Consider the following 15899-nt stretch of genomic DNA (forward strand, 5'->3'; position numbering starts at 1 on the left):
GGGGAGAACTTGCGAATGGTGGTGTTCCCGTGGATCTGCTGCCGTCATCCTTCGAGGCTGCGTTGGCCATGGGTTTACAAGGTGCTGCCTGAGGAATTCTGGTGAATCTTGTAGATGCCGGGGGAATGAATGACCCTGCCGGGGAAATGAATGACCCTGCCGCCGCCGCTGTCCCCGATCACCGGGAGAAACCTCTCTGCAGTCGACCTGACGTGCAGTGGCTCCGGCCCGTGCCATCTGATTGGTCGTCAGCGCGACCTACGCGGCTACGTAACAGAAAACCACGGGTAAAGCACAGCGACTGCTGCAGAGTGATCTTCCGGTCTGGTTGGATATCTTGGAAGGAAGGTAGACGGTAAGGGAATAAAGGAACTTTGAATATCATCAAACTGATGGAAAGGATAGTCGGCAAATATGACCTCCACCGTTGGAGTATTAATGTGCTATCGCTTCTCGGCCTTTTGGCTTGGAATATGTGTAGTTTCTGTTCTTATCAGTTTAATCGCTGATATCTCCCGAAGGTGGGAGTGTTTGTATTAAATGGATTTTTGGAGCAGGGAGATGGCTTAAGGGCTTGCTCTGTCCTCTCCATGTATCAGCCTGGTATTGCAGTGTTTCCAGGAATGGTGCACCCAACGTCTACCCAAGTTCAAAAGCAGGTGAATGCAATGTGAATCTCTTGCCTTTGCTCGTTTGCCGTGTTGATGGCAGTCAGTGATTGTTGCATCTATTGTCTTTTCAGTTGCAGGAAACTATCGTCTTTTGTTACGGGTTTTCTGTCTTATGAACCTGCTCTGCAGTTACCTGATGAAGGTGCAGCACGCTGAAAGCCAGGACAGGGGTAACCCCAACGTGCTACAGGGAACATTCTGGAACCAGGGGCCTGCCAGGAAGGTAACTTGCCAATTTGAATGAATGGATTTGACCTTGTCTGCCGTTTTGGGCTTCTGCGGTCGTTCTTGGAACGTATCCCACCGATGGTACGGCGGTGGCGGGGGGTGGGGTGACTGCTGTAATTTCAAAGAACCCCGTTGGGCTGAAACCTGGTGTTGTGGGATTTTTAACACAGTCAAATCAGGTTGTGGGATCCCATGACTCAGCCAATGTCAAATGGCTATCAGATCAGCCCCCACAGCCCCTTCCCAACCCCCCACCCCCCCGAGGCAACAAATTTATCCTAATATTTTCTTGAACAAGGAAGAAATGTCTTTAGTCTGTTTCCTGAATAGAGTGAAACCCCCATCTCTGTTTGTTTCTTCGCAAACTACTGTACGGAAGCGACCTGCTTTAGTAGCTACGTCTGTACGTAAAGATTATTCACGCAGACGATCGCCCAAGGCTGGAACTGGCTTCAGCTCCCTGGTGCCACCAGGCAGCCGTACTAACCACTGATCCACTGTGCCACCCGTACGATTTGGAACGATTTGTCATCATTTGCGGTGCAAGTAGCGAAACAGTTGTCAGTTTGTCAACTGGGTCGGATTATAATGTTGTCAGCGATCTGCAGCAATGTGAACGGAGATGTCGAATCGAGCTGCTGGTGGTGATGAGGCGCGCTTGCAGCGTGACATGTTTACACGGGGAGATCAGCTCCCTCCCCATTCTCCACAGAGAGTCGGATACAAGTAGAGAGGATATTGAAAGTGGACGATAAAGAAAGGGTGCACGGACGTAATTCGCTTTTCGCAACTTTTCGGATTGATGCGGAATGCCGAGGAGCGAATCCTGTACGTGAGGGAAACGATGATTGGCATTTATGGGCAAGCTACACCAACACAAGGGGAGGCAATGAATAGGATCTTTCCGTCAAGGCCAACATTTCTCGCCCATGCCGAGATCAGCCTGGTGGTGAGCTGCTCTCTCGAACCGCTGCAGTCCAAGTGCTGTCGGTAGCCCCGCGATGCTGTTTGGGCGGGGATTCCCGATTTTGACCCGGTAACACCGGAGGAACAAGGACATATTTGCAATTCAGGACAGCGAGTGCCTCGGCGGGGGGAGAACTTGCGAATGGTGGTGTTCCCGTGGATCTGCTGCCGTCATCCTTCGAGGCTGCGTTGGCCATGGGTTTGCAAGGTGCTGCCTGAGGAATTCTGGTGAATCTTGTAGATGCCGGGGGAATGAATGACCCTGCCGCCGCCGCTGTCCCCGATCACCGGGAGAAACCTCTCTGCAGTCGACCTGACGTGCGGTGGCTCCGGCCCGTGCCATCTGATTGGTCGTCAGCGCGACCTACGCGGCTACGTAACAGATGGACAGAAAAGCACGGGGAAAGCACAGCGACTGCTGCAGAGTGATCTTCCGGTCTGGTTGGATATCTTGGAAGGAAGGTAGACGGTAAGGGAATAAAGGAACTTTGAATATCATCAAACTGATGGAAAGGATAGTCGGCAAATATGACCTCCACCGTTGGAGTATTAATGTGCTATCGCTTCTCGGCCTTTTGGCTTGGAATATGTGTAGTTTCTGTTCTTATCAGTTTAATCGCTGATATCTCCCGAAGGTGGGAGTGTTTGTATTAAATGGATTTTTGGAGCAGGGAGATGGCTTAAGGGCTTGCTCTGTCCTCTCCATGTATCAGCCTGGTATTGCAGTGTTTCCAGGAATGGTGCACCCAACGCTTACCCAAGTTCAAAAGCAGGTGAATGCAATGTGAATCTCTTGCCTTTGCTAGTTTGCCGTGTTGATGGCAGTCAGTGATTGTTGCATCTATTGTCTTTTCAGTTGCAGGAAACTATCGTCTTTTGTTACGGGTTTTCTGTCTTATGAACCTGCTCTGCAGTTACCTGATGAAGGTGCAGCACGCTGAAAGCCAGGACAGGGGTAACCCCAACGTGCTACAGGGAACATTCTGGAACCAGGGGCCTGCCAGGAAGGTAACTTGCCAATTTGAATGAATGGATTTGCCCTTGTCTGCCGTTTTGGGCTTCTGCGGTCGTTCTTGGAACGTATCCCACCGATGGTACGGCGGTGGCGGGGGGTGGGGTGACTGCTGTAATTTCAAAGAACCCCGTTGGGCTGAACCCTGGTGTTGTGGGATTTTTAACACAGTCAAATCAGGTTGTGGGATCCCATGACTCAGCCAATGTCAAATGGCTATCAGATCAGCCCCCACAGCCCCTTCCCAACCCCCCCGCCTCCCCCCCCAACCCCGAGGCAACAAATTTATCCTAATATTTTCTTGAACAAGAAAGAAATGTCTTTGGTCTGTTTCCTGAATAGAGTGAAACCCCCATCTCTGTTTGTTTCTTCGCAAACTACTGTACGGAAGCGACCTGCTTTAGTAGCTACGTCTGCACGTAAAGATTATTCACGCAGACGATCGCCCAAGGCTGGAACTGGCTTCAGCTCCCTGGTGCCACCAGGCAGCCGTACTAACCACTGATCCACTGTGCCACCCGTACGATTTGGAACGATTTGTCATCATTTGCGGTGCAAGTAGCGAAACAGTTGTCAGTTTGTCAACTGGGTCGGATTATAATGTTGTCAGCGATCTGCAGCAATGTGAACGGAGATGTCGAATCGAGCTGCTGGTGGTGATGAGGCACGCTTGCAGCGTGACATGTTTACACAGGGAGATCAGCTCCCTCCCCATTCTCCACAGAGAGTCGGATACAAGTAGAGAGGATATTGAAAGTGGACGATAAAGAAAGGGTGCACGGACGTAATTCGCTTTTCGCAACTTTTCGGATTGATGCGGAATGCCGAGGAGCGAATCCTGTACGTGAGGGAAACGATGATTGGCATTTATGGGCAAGCTACACCAACACAAGGGGAGGCAATGAATAGGATCTTTCCGTCAAGGCCAACATTTCTCGCCCATGCCGAGATCAGCCTGGTGGTGAGCTGCTCTCTCGAACCGCTGCAGTCCAAGTGCTGTCGGTAGCCCCGCGATGCTGTTTGGGCGGGGATTCCCGATTTTGACCCGGTAACACCGGAGGAACAAGGACATATTTGCAATTCAGGACAGCGAGTGCCTCGGCGCGGGGGAGAACTTGCGAATGGTGGTGTTCCCGTGGATCTGCTGCCGTCATCCTTCGAGGCTGCGTTGGCCATGGGTTTACAAGGTGCTGCCTGAGGAATTCTGGTGAATCTTGTAGATGCCGGGGGAATGAATGACCCTGCCGGGGAAATGAATGACCCTGCCGCCGCCGCTGTCCCCGATCACCGGGAGAAACCTCTCTGCAGTCGACCTGACGTGCAGTGGCTCCGGCCCGTGCCATCTGATTGGTCGTCAGCGCGACCTACGCGGCTACGTAACAGAAAACCACGGGTAAAGCACAGCGACTGCTGCAGAGTGATCTTCCGGTCTGGTTGGATATCTTGGAAGGAAGGTAGACGGTAAGGGAATAAAGGAACTTTGAATATCATCAAACTGATGGAAAGGATAGTCGGCAAATATGACCTCCACCGTTGGAGTATTAATGTGCTATCGCTTCTCGGCCTTTTGGCTTGGAATATGTGTAGTTTCTGTTCTTATCAGTTTAATCGCTGATATCTCCCGAAGGTGGGAGTGTTTGTATTAAATGGATTTTTGGAGCAGGGAGATGGCTTAAGGGCTTGCTCTGTCCTCTCCATGTATCAGCCTGGTATTGCAGTGTTTCCAGGAATGGTGCACCCAACGTCTACCCAAGTTCAAAAGCAGGTGAATGCAATGTGAATCTCTTGCCTTTGCTCGTTTGCCGTGTTGATGGCAGTCAGTGATTGTTGCATCTATTGTCTTTTCAGTTGCAGGAAACTATCGTCTTTTGTTACGGGTTTTCTGTCTTATGAAGCTGCTCTGCAGTTACCTGATGAAGGTGCAGCACGCTGAAAGCCAGGACAGGGGTAACCCCAACGTGCTACAGGGAACATTCTGGAACCAGGGGCCTGCCAGGAAGGTAACTTGCCAATTTGAATGAATGGATTTGCCCTTGTCTGCCGTTTTGGGCTTCTGCGGTCGTTCTTGGAACGTATCCCACCGATGGTACGGCGGTGGCGGGGGGTGGGGTGACTGCTGTAATTTCAAAGAACCCCGTTGGGCTGAACCCTGGTGTTGTGGGATTTTTAACACAGTCAAATCAGGTTGTGGGATCCCATGACTCAGCCAATGTCAAATGGCTATCAGATCAGCCCCCACAGCCCCTTCCCAACCCCCCACCCCCGAGGCAACAAATTTATCCTAATATTTTCTTGAACAAGGAAGAAATGTCTTTAGTCTGTTTCCTGAATAGAGTGAAACCCCCATCTCTGTTTTGTTTCTTCGCAAACTACTGTACGGAAGCGACCTGCTTTAGTAGCTACGTCTGTACGTAAAGATTATTCACGCAGACGATCGCCCAAGGCTGGAACTGGCTTCAGCTCCCTGGTGCCACCAGGCAGCCGTACTAACCACTGATCCACTGTGCCACCCGTACGATTTGGAACGATTTGTCATCATTTGCGGTGCAAGTAGCGAAACAGTTGTCAGTTTGTCAACTGGGTCGGATTATAATGTTGTCAGCGATCTGCAGCAATGTGAACGGAGATGTCGAATCGAGCTGCTGGTGGTGATGAGGCGCGCTTGCAGCGTGACATGTTTACACGGGGAGATCAGCTCCCTCCCCATTCTCCACAGAGAGTCGGATACAAGTAGAGAGGATATTGAAAGTGGACGATAAAGAAAGGGTGCACGGACGTAATTCGCTTTTCGCAACTTTTCGGATTGATGCGGAATGCCGAGGAGCGAATCCTGTACGTGAGGGAAACGATGATTGGCATTTATGGGCAAGCTACACCAACACAAGGGGAGGCAATGAATAGGATCTTTCCGTCAAGGCCAACATTTCTCGCCCATGCCGAGATCAGCCTGGTGGTGAGCTGCTCTCTCGAACCGCTGCAGTCCAAGTGCTGTCGGTAGCCCCGCGATGCTGTTTGGGCGGGGATTCCCGATTTTGACCCGGTAACACCGGAGGAACAAGGACATATTTGCAATTCAGGACAGCGAGTGCCTCGGCGGGGGGGAGAACTTGCGAATGGTGGTGTTCCCGTGGATCTGCTGCCGTCATCCTTCGAGGCTGCGTTGGCCATGGGTTTGCAAGGTGCTGCCTGAGGAATTCTGGTGAATCTTGTAGATGCCGGGGGAATGAATGACCCTGCCGCCGCCGCTGTCCCCGATCACCGGGAGAAACCTCTCTGCAGTCGACCTGACGTGCGGTGGCTCCGGCCCGTGCCATCTGATTGGTCGTCAGCGCGACCTACGCGGCTACGTAACAGATGGACAGAAAAGCACGGGGAAAGCACAGCGACTGCTGCAGAGTGATCTTCCGGTCTGGTTGGATATCTTGGAAGGAAGGTAGACGGTAAGGGAATAAAGGAACTTTGAATATCATCAAACTGATGGAAAGGATAGTCGGCAAATATGACCTCCACCGTTGGAGTATTAATGTGCTATCGCTTCTCGGCCTTTTGGCTTGGACTATGTGTAGTTTCTGTTCTTATCAGTTTAATCGCTGATATCTCCCGAAGGTGGGAGTGTTTGTATTAAATGGATTTTTGGAGCAGGGAGATGGCTTAAGGGCTTGCTCTGTCCTCTCCATGTATCAGCCTGGTATTGCAGTGTTTCCAGGAATGGTGCACCCAACGCTTACCCAAGTTCAAAAGCAGGTGAATGCAATGTGAATCTCTTGCCTTTGCTAGTTTGCCGTGTTGATGGCAGTCAGTGATTGTTGCATCTATTGTCTTTTCAGTTGCAGGAAACTATCGTCTTTTGTTACGGGTTTTCTGTCTTATGAACCTGCTCTGCAGTTACCTGATGAAGGTGCAGCACGCTGAAAGCCAGGACAGGGGTAACCCCAACGTGCTACAGGGAACATTCTGGAACCAGGGGCCTGCCAGGAAGGTAACTTGCCAATTTGAATGAATGGATTTGCCCTTGTCTGCCGTTTTGGGCTTCTGCGGTCGTTCTTGGAACGTATCCCACCGATGGTACGGCGGTGGCGGGGGGTGGGGTGACTGCTGTAATTTCAAAGAACCCCGTTGGGCTGAACCCTGGTGTTGTGGGATTTTTAACACAGTCAAATCAGGTTGTGGGATCCCATGACTCAGCCAATGTCAAATGGCTATCAGATCAGCCCCCACAGCCCCTTCCCAACCCCCCCGCCTCCCCCCCCAACCCCGAGGCAACAAATTTATCCTAATATTTTCTTGAACAAGAAAGAAATGTCTTTGGTCTGTTTCCTGAATAGAGTGAAACCCCCATCTCTGTTTGTTTCTTCGCAAACGACTGTACGGAAGCGACCTGCTTTAGTAGCTACGTCTGCACGTAAAGATTATTCACGCAGACGATCGCCCAAGGCTGGAACTGGCTTCAGCTCCCTGGTGCCACCAGGCAGCCGTACTAACCACTGATCCACTGTGCCACCCGTACGATTTGGAACGATTTGTCATCATTTGCGGTGCAAGTAGCGAAACAGTTGTCAGTTTGTCAACTGGGTCGGATTATAATGTTGTCAGCGATCTGCAGCAATGTGAACGGAGATGTCGAATCGAGCTGCTGGTGGTGATGAGGCACGCTTGCAGCGTGACATGTTTACACGGGGAGATCAGCTCCCTCCCCATTCTCCACAGAGAGTCGGATACAAGTAGAGAGGATATTGAAAGTGGACGATAAAGAAAGGGTGCACGGACGTAATTCGCTTTTCGCAACTTTTCGGATTGATGCGGAATGCCGAGGAGCGAATCCTGTACGTGAGGGAAACGATGATTGGCATTTATGGGCAAGCTACACCAACACAAGGGGAGGCAATGAATAGGATCTTTCCGTCAAGGCCAACATTTCTCGCCCATGCCGAGATCAGCCTGGTGGTGAGCTGCTCTCTCGAACCGCTGCAGTCCAAGTGCTGTCGGTAGCCCCGCGATGCTGTTTGGGCGGGGATTCCCGATTTTGACCCGGTAACACCGGAGGAACAAGGACATATTTGCAATTCAGGACAGCGAGTGCCTCGGCGCGGGGGAGAACTTGCGAATGGTGGTGTTCCCGTGGATCTGCTGCCGTCATCCTTCGAGGCTGCGTTGGCCATGGGTTTACAAGGTGCTGCCTGAGGAATTCTGGTGAATCTTGTAGATGCCGGGGGAATGAATGACCCTGCCGGGGAATGAATGACCCTGCCGCCGCCGCTGTCCCCGATCACCGGGAGAAACCTCTCTGCAGTCGACCTGACGTGCAGTGGCTCCGGCCCGTGCCATCTGATTGGTCGTCAGCGCGACCTACGCGGCTACGTAACAGAAAACCACGGGTAAAGCACAGCGACTGCTGCAGAGTGATCTTCCGGTCTGGTTGGATATCTTGGAAGGAAGGTAGACGGTAAGGGAATAAAGGAACTTTGAATATCATCAAACTGATGGAAAGGATAGTCGGCAAATATGACCTCCACCGTTGGAGTATTAATGTGCTATCGCTTCTCGGCCTTTTGGCTTGGAATATGTGTCGTTTCTGTTCTTATCAGTTTAATCGCTGATATCTCCCGAAGGTGGGAGTGTTTGTATTAAATGGATTTTTGGAGCAGGGAGATGGCTTAAGGGCTTGCTCTGTCCTCTCCATGTATCAGCCTGGTATTGCAGTGTTTCCAGGAATGGTGCACCCAACGTCTACCCAAGTTCAAAAGCAGGTGAATGCAATGTGAATCTCTTGCCTTTGCTCGTTTGCCGTGTTGATGGCAGTCAGTGATTGTTGCATCTATTGTCTTTTCAGTTGCAGGAAACTATCGTCTTTTGTTACGGGTTTTCTGTCTTATGAACCTGCTCTGCAGTTACCTGATGAAGGTGCAGCACGCTGAAAGCCAGGACAGGGGTAACCCCAACGTGCTACAGGGAACATTCTGGAACCAGGGGCCTGCCAGGAAGGTAACTTGCCAATTTGAATGAATGGATTTGACCTTGTCTGCCGTTTTGGGCTTCTGCGGTCGTTCTTGGAACGTATCCCACCGATGGTACGGCGGTGGCGGGGGGTGGGGTGACTGCTGTAATTTCAAAGAACCCCGTTGGGCTGAAACCTGGTGTTGTGGGATTTTTAACACAGTCAAATCAGGTTGTGGGATCCCATGACTCAGCCAATGTCAAATGGCTATCAGATCAGCCCCCACAGCCCCTTCCCAACCCCCCCCCCCCCCCCCCACCCCCGAGGCAACAAATTTATCCTAATATTTTCTTGAACAAGAAAGAAATGTCTTTAGTCTGTTTCCTGAATAGAGTGAAACCCCCATCTCTGTTTTGTTTCTTCGCAAACTACTGTACGGAAGCGACCTGCTTTAGTAGCTACGTCTGTACGTAAAGATTATTCACGCAGACGATCGCCCAAGGCTGGAACTGGCTTCAGCTCCCTGGTGCCACCAGGCAGCCGTACTAACCACTGATCCACTGTGCCACCCGTACGATTTGGAACGATTTGTCATCATTTGCGGTGCAAGTAGCGAAACAGTTGTCAGTTTGTCAACTGGGTCGGATTATAATGTTGTCAGCGATCTGCAGCAATGTGAACGGAGATGTCGAATCGAGCTGCTGGTGGTGATGAGGCGCGCTTGCAGCGTGACATGTTTACACGGGGAGATCAGCTCCCTCCCCATTCTCCACAGAGAGTCGGATACAAGTAGAGAGGATATTGAAAGTGGACGATAAAGAAAGGGTGCACGGACGTAATTCGCTTTTCGCAACTTTTCGGATTGATGCGGAATGCCGAGGAGCGAATCCTGTACGTGAGGGAAACGATGATTGGCATTTATGGGCAAGCTACACCAACACAAGGGGAGGCAATGAATAGGATCTTTCCGTCAAGGCCAACATTTCTCGCCCATGCCGAGATCAGCCTGGTGGTGAGCTGCTCTCTCGAACCGCTGCAGTCCAAGTGCTGTCGGTAGCCCCGCGATGCTGTTTGGGCGGGGATTCCCGATTTTGACCCGGTAACACCGGAGGAACAAGGACATATTTGCAATTCAGGACAGCGAGTGCCTCGGCGGGGGGGGAGAACTTGCGAATGGTGGTGTTCCCGTGGATCTGCTGCCGTCATCCTTCGAGGCTGCGTTGGCCATGGGTTTGCAAGGTGCTGCCTGAGGAATTCTGGTGAATCTTGTAGATGCCGGGGGAATGAATGACCCTGCCGCCGCCGCTGTCCCCGATCACCGGGAGAAACCTCTCTGCAGTCGACCTGACGTGCGGTGGCTCCGGCCCGTGCCATCTGATTGGTCGTCAGCGCGACCTACGCGGCTACGTAACAGATGGACAGAAAAGCACGGGGAAAGCACAGCGACTGCTGCAGAGTGATCTTCCGGTCTGGTTGGATATCTTGGAAGGAAGGTAGACGGTAAGGGAATAAAGGAACTTTGAATATCATCAAACTGATGGAAAGGATAGTCGGCAAATATGACCTCCACCGTTGGAGTATTAATGTGCTATCGCTTCTCGGCCTTTTGGCTTGGAATATGTGTAGTTTCTGTTCTTATCAGTTTAATCGCTGATATCTCCCGAAGGTGGGAGTGTTTGTATTAAATGGATTTTTGGAGCAGGGAGATGGCTTAAGGGCTTGCTCTGTCCTCTCCATGTATCAGCCTGGTATTGCAGTGTTTCCAGGAATGGTGCACCCAACGCTTACCCAAGTTCAAAAGCAGGTGAATGCAATGTGAATCTCTTGCCTTTGCTAGTTTGCCGTGTTGATGGCAGTCAGTGATTGTTGCATCTATTGTCTTTTCAGTTGCAGGAAACTATCGTCTTTTGTTACGGGTTTTCTGTCTTATGAACCTGCTCTGCAGTTACCTGATGAAGGTGCAGCACGCTGAAAGCCAGGACAGGGGTAACCCCAACGTGCTACAGGGAACATTCTGGAACCAGGGGCCTGCCAGGAAGGTAACTTGCCAATTTGAATGAATGGATTTGCCCTTGTCTGCCGTTTTGGGCTTCTGCGGTCGTTCTTGGAACGTATCCCACCGATGGTACGGCGGTGGCGGGGGGTGGGGTGACTGCTGTAATTTCAAAGAACCCCGTTGGGCTGAACCCTGGTGTTGTGGGATTTTTAACACAGTCAAATCAGGTTGTGGGATCCCATGACTCAGCCAATGTCAAATGGCTATCAGATCAGCCCCCACAGCCCCTTCCCAACCCCCCCGCCTCCCCCCCCAACCCCGAGGCAACAAATTTATCCTAATATTTTCTTGAACAAGAAAGAAATGTCTTTGGTCTGTTTCCTGAATAGAGTGAAACCCCCATCTCTGTTTGTTTCTTCGCAAACTACTGTACGGAAGCGACCTGCTTTAGTAGCTACGTCTGCACGTAAAGATTATTCACGCAGACGATCGCCCAAGGCTGGAACTGGCTTCAGCTCCCTGGTGCCACCAGGCAGCCGTACTAACCACTGATCCACTGTGCCACCCGTACGATTTGGAACGAGTTGTCATCATTTGCGGTGCAAGTAGCGAAACAGTTGTCAGTTTGTCAACTGGGTCGGATTATAATGTTGTCAGCGATCTGCAGCAATGTGAACGGAGATGTCGAATCGAGCTGCTGGTGGTGATGAGGCACGCTTGCAGCGTGACATGTTTACACGGGGAGATCAGCTCCCTCCCCATTCTCCACAGAGAGTCGGATACAAGTAGAGAGGATATTGAAAGTGGACGATAAAGAAAGGGTGCACGGACGTAATTCGCTTTTCGCAACTTTTCGGATTGATGCGGAATGCCGAGGAGCGAATCCTGTACGTGAGGGAAACGATGATTGGCATTTATGGGCAAGCTACACCAACACAAGGGGAGGCAATGAATAGGATCTTTCCGTCAAGGCCAACATTTCTCGCCCATGCCGAGATCAGCCTGGTGGTGAGCTGCTCTCTCGAACCGCTGCAGTCCAAGTGCTGTCGGTAGCCCCGCGATGCTGTTTGGGCGGGGATTCCCGATTTTGACCCGGTAACACCGGAGGAACAAGGACATATTTGCAATTCAGGACAGCGAGTGCCTCGGCGGGGGGAGAACTTGCGAATGGTGGTGTTCCCGTGGATCTGCTGCCGTCATCCTTCGAGGCTGCGTTGGCCATGGGTTTACAAGGTGCTGCCTGAGGAATTCTGGTGAATCTTGTAGATGCCGGGGGAATGAATGACCCTGCCGGGGAAATGAATGACCCTGCCGCCGCCGCTGTCCCCGATCACCGGGAGAAACCTCTCTGCAGTCGACCTGACGTGCAGTGGCTCCGGCCCGTGCCATCTGATTGGTCGTCAGCGCGACCTACGCGGCTACGTAACAGAAAACCACGGGTAAAGCACAGCGACTGCTGCAGAGTGATCTTCCGGTCTGGTTGGATATCTTGGAAGGAAGGTAGACGGTAAGGGAATAAAGGAACTTTGAATATCATCAAACTGATGGAAAGGATAGTCGGCAAATATGACCTCCACCGTTGGAGTATTAATGTGCTATCGCTTCTCGGCCTTTTGGCTTGGAATATGTGTAGTTTCTGTTCTTATCAGTTTAATCGCTGATATCTCCCGAAGGTGGGAGTGTTTGTATTAAATGGATTTTTGGAGCAGGGAGATGGCTTAAGGGCTTGCTCTGTCCTCTCCATGTATCAGCCTGGTATTGCAGTGTTTCCAGGAATGGTGCACCCAACGTCTACCCAAGTTCAAAAGCAGGTGAATGCAATGTGAATCTCTTGCCTTTGCTCGTTTGCCGTGTTGATGGCAGTCAGTGATTGTTGCATCTATTGTCTTTTCAGTTGCAGGAAACTATCGTCTTTTGTTACGGGTTTTCTGTCTTATGAACCTGCTCTGCAGTTACCTGATGAAGGTGCAGCACGCTGAAAGCCAGGACAGGGGTAACCCCAACGTGCTACAGGGAACATTCTGGAACCAGGGGCCTGCCAGGAAGGTAACTTGCCAATTTGAATGAATGGATTTGACCTTGTCTGCCGTTTTGGGCTTCTGCGGTCGTTCTTGGAACGTATCCCACCGATGGTACGGCGGTGGCGGGGGGTGGGGTGACTGCTGTAATTTCAAAGAACCCCGTTGGGCTGAAACCTGGTGTTGTGGGATTTTTAACACAGTCAAATCAGGTTGTGGGATCCCATGACTCAGCCAATGTCAAATGGCTATCAGATCAGCCCCCACAGCCCCTTCCCAACACCCCCCCCCCCCCCACCCCGAGGCAACAAATTTATCCTAATATTTTCTTGAACAAGGAAGAAATGTCTTTAGTCTGTTTCCTGAATAGAGTGAAACCCCCATCTCTGTTTTGTTTCTTCGCAAACTACTGTACGGAAGCGACCTGCTTTAGTAGCTACGTCTGTACGTAAAGATTATTCACGCAGACGATCGCCCAAGGCTGGAACTGGCTTCAGCTCCCTGGTGCCACCAGGCAGCCGTACTAACCACTGATCCACTGTGCCACCCGTACGATTTGGAACGATTTGTCATCATTTGCGGTGCAAGTAGCGAAACAGTTGTCAGTTTGTCAACTGGGTCGGATTATAATGTTGTCAGCGATCTGCAGCAATGTGAACGGAGATGTCGAATCGAGCTGCTGGTGGTGATGAGGCGCGCTTGCAGCGTGACATGTTTACACGGGGAGATCAGCTCCCTCCCCATTCTCCACAGAGAGTCGGATACAAGTAGAGAGGATATTGAAAGTGGACGATAAAGAAAGGGTGCACGGACGTAATTCGCTTTTCGCAACTTTTCGGATTGATGCGGAATGCCGAGGAGCGAATCCTGTACGTGAGGGAAACGATGATTGGCATTTATGGGCAAGCTACACCAACACAAGGGGAGGCAATGAATAGGATCTTTCCGTCAAGGCCAACATTTCTCGCCCATGCCGAGATCAGCCTGGTGGTGAGCTGCTCTCTCGAACCGCTGCAGTCCAAGTGCTGTCGGTAGCCCCGCGATGCTGTTTGGGCGGGGATTCCCGATTTTGACCCGGTAACACCGGAGGAACAAGGACATATTTGCAATTCAGGACAGCGAGTGCCTCGGCGGGGGGGGAGAACTTGCGAATGGTGGTGTTCCCGTGGATCTGCTGCCGTCATCCTTCGAGGCTGCGTTGGCCATGGGTTTGCAAGGTGCTGCCTGAGGAATTCTGGTGAATCTTGTAGATGCGGGGGGAATGAATGACCCTGCCGCCGCCGCTGTCCCCGATCACCGGGAGAAACCTCTCTGCAGTCGACCTGACGTGCGGTGGCTCCGGCCCGTGCCATCTGATTGGTCGTCAGCGCGACCTACGCGGCTACGTAACAGATGGACAGAAAAGCACGGGGAAAGCACAGCGACTGCTGCAGAGTGATCTTCCGGTCTGGTTGGATATCTTGGAAGGAAGGTAGACGGTAAGGGAATAAAGGAACTTTGAATATCATCAAACTGATGGAAAGGATAGTCGGCAAATATGACCTCCACCGTTGGAGTATTAATGTGCTATCGCTTCTCGGCCTTTTGGCTTGGAATATGTGTAGTTTCTGTTCTTATCACTTTAATCGCTGATATCTCCCGAAGGTGGGAGTGTTTGTATTAAATGGATTTTTGGAGCAGGGAGATGGCTTAAGGGCTTGCTCTGTCCTCTCCATGTATCAGCCTGGTATTGCAGTGTTTCCAGGAATGGTGCACCCAACGCTTACCCAAGTTCAAAAGCAGGTGAATGCAATGTGAATCTCTTGCCTTTGCTAGTTTGCCGTGTTGATGGCAGTCAGTGATTGTTGCATCTATTGTCTTTTCAGTTGCAGGAAACTATCGTCTTTTGTTACGGGTTTTCTGTCTTATGAACCTGCTCTGCAGTTACCTGATGAAGGTGCAGCACGCTGAAAGCCAGGACAGGGGTAACCCCAACGTGCTACAGGGAACATTCTGGAACCAGGGGCCTGCCAGGAAGGTAACTTGCCAATTTGAATGAATGGATTTGCCCTTGTCTGCCTTTTTGGGCTTCTGCGGTCGTTCTTGGAACGTATCCCACCGATGGTACGGCGGTGGCGGGGGGTGGGGTGACTGCTGTAATTTCAAAGAACCCCGTTGGGCTGAACCCTGGTGTTGTGGGATTTTTAACACAGTCAAATCAGGTTGTGGGATCCCATGACTCAGCCAATGTCAAATGGCTATCAGATCAGCCCCCACAGCCCCTTCCCAACCCCCCCGCCCCCCCCCCCCAACCCCGAGGCAACAAATTTATCCTAATATTTTCTTGAACAAGAAAGAAATGTCTTTGGTCTGTTTCCTGAATAGAGTGAAACCCCCATCTCTGTTTGTTTCTTCGCAAACTACTGTACGGAAGCGACCTGCTTTAGTAGCTACGTCTGCACGTAAAGATTATTCACGCAGACGATCGCCCAAGGCTGGAACTGGCTTCAGCTCCCTGGTGCCACCAGGCAGCCGTACTAACCACTGATCCACTGTGCCACCCGTACGATTTGGAACGATTTGTCATCATTTGCGGTGCAAGTAGCGAAACAGTTGTCAGTTTGTCAACTGGGTCGGATTATAATGTTGTCAGCGATCTGCAGCAATGTGAACGGAGATGTCGAATCGAGCTGCTGGTGGTGATGAGGCACGCTTGCAGCGTGACATGTTTACACGGGGAGATCAGCTCCCTCCCCATTCTCCACAGAGAGTCGGATACAAGTAGAGAGGATATTGAAAGTGGACGATAAAGAAAGGGTGCACGGACGTAATTCGCTTTTCGCAACTTTTCGGATTGATGCGGAATGCCGAGGAGCGAATCCTGTACGTGAGGGAAACGATGATTGGCATTTATGGGCAAGCTACACCAACACAAGGGGAGGCAATGAATAGGATCTTTCCGTCAAGGCCAACATTTCTCGCCCATGCCGAGATCAGCCTGGTGGTGAGCTGCTCTCTCGAACCGCTGCAGTCCAAGTGCTGTCGGTAGCCCCGCGATGCTGTTTGGGCGGGGATTCCCGATTTTGACCCGGTA

At 51.3% G+C, this 15899-nt stretch overlaps 8 non-coding genes across 8 annotated transcripts; all 8 read left to right on the forward strand.

Annotated features, from left to right (window-relative positions):
* The first annotated feature begins 445 nt into the window (after positions 1-445).
* LOC132831590 (U2 spliceosomal RNA) lies at positions 446-637 on the forward strand. The gene has a single exon (XR_009646551.1). It is a non-coding gene; the product is annotated as a U2 spliceosomal RNA (small nuclear RNA).
* Positions 638-2424: 1787 nt separating this feature from the next.
* On the forward strand, positions 2425-2616 carry LOC132831601 (U2 spliceosomal RNA). Its single transcript, XR_009646562.1, has one exon. It is a non-coding gene; the product is annotated as a U2 spliceosomal RNA (small nuclear RNA).
* A 1812-nt stretch (positions 2617-4428) lies between these two features.
* LOC132831613 (U2 spliceosomal RNA) lies at positions 4429-4620 on the forward strand. Its single transcript, XR_009646573.1, has one exon. It is a non-coding gene; the product is annotated as a U2 spliceosomal RNA (small nuclear RNA).
* Positions 4621-6407: 1787 nt separating this feature from the next.
* On the forward strand, positions 6408-6599 carry LOC132831863 (U2 spliceosomal RNA). The gene has a single exon (XR_009646813.1). It is a non-coding gene; the product is annotated as a U2 spliceosomal RNA (small nuclear RNA).
* Positions 6600-8410: 1811 nt separating this feature from the next.
* On the forward strand, positions 8411-8602 carry LOC132831900 (U2 spliceosomal RNA). Its single transcript, XR_009646850.1, has one exon. It is a non-coding gene; the product is annotated as a U2 spliceosomal RNA (small nuclear RNA).
* Positions 8603-10402: 1800 nt separating this feature from the next.
* Positions 10403-10594, forward strand: LOC132831625 (U2 spliceosomal RNA). The gene has a single exon (XR_009646584.1). It is a non-coding gene; the product is annotated as a U2 spliceosomal RNA (small nuclear RNA).
* Positions 10595-12405: 1811 nt separating this feature from the next.
* Positions 12406-12597, forward strand: LOC132831637 (U2 spliceosomal RNA). Its single transcript, XR_009646595.1, has one exon. It is a non-coding gene; the product is annotated as a U2 spliceosomal RNA (small nuclear RNA).
* Positions 12598-14394: 1797 nt separating this feature from the next.
* Positions 14395-14586, forward strand: LOC132831914 (U2 spliceosomal RNA). The gene has a single exon (XR_009646864.1). It is a non-coding gene; the product is annotated as a U2 spliceosomal RNA (small nuclear RNA).
* The last annotated feature ends 1313 nt before the right edge of the window (positions 14587-15899 follow it).

The sequence above is a fragment of the Hemiscyllium ocellatum genome, chromosome 33 (genome assembly GCF_020745735.1).
Source record: "Hemiscyllium ocellatum isolate sHemOce1 chromosome 33, sHemOce1.pat.X.cur, whole genome shotgun sequence".
Lineage (NCBI taxonomy): Eukaryota > Metazoa > Chordata > Chondrichthyes > Orectolobiformes > Hemiscylliidae > Hemiscyllium > Hemiscyllium ocellatum.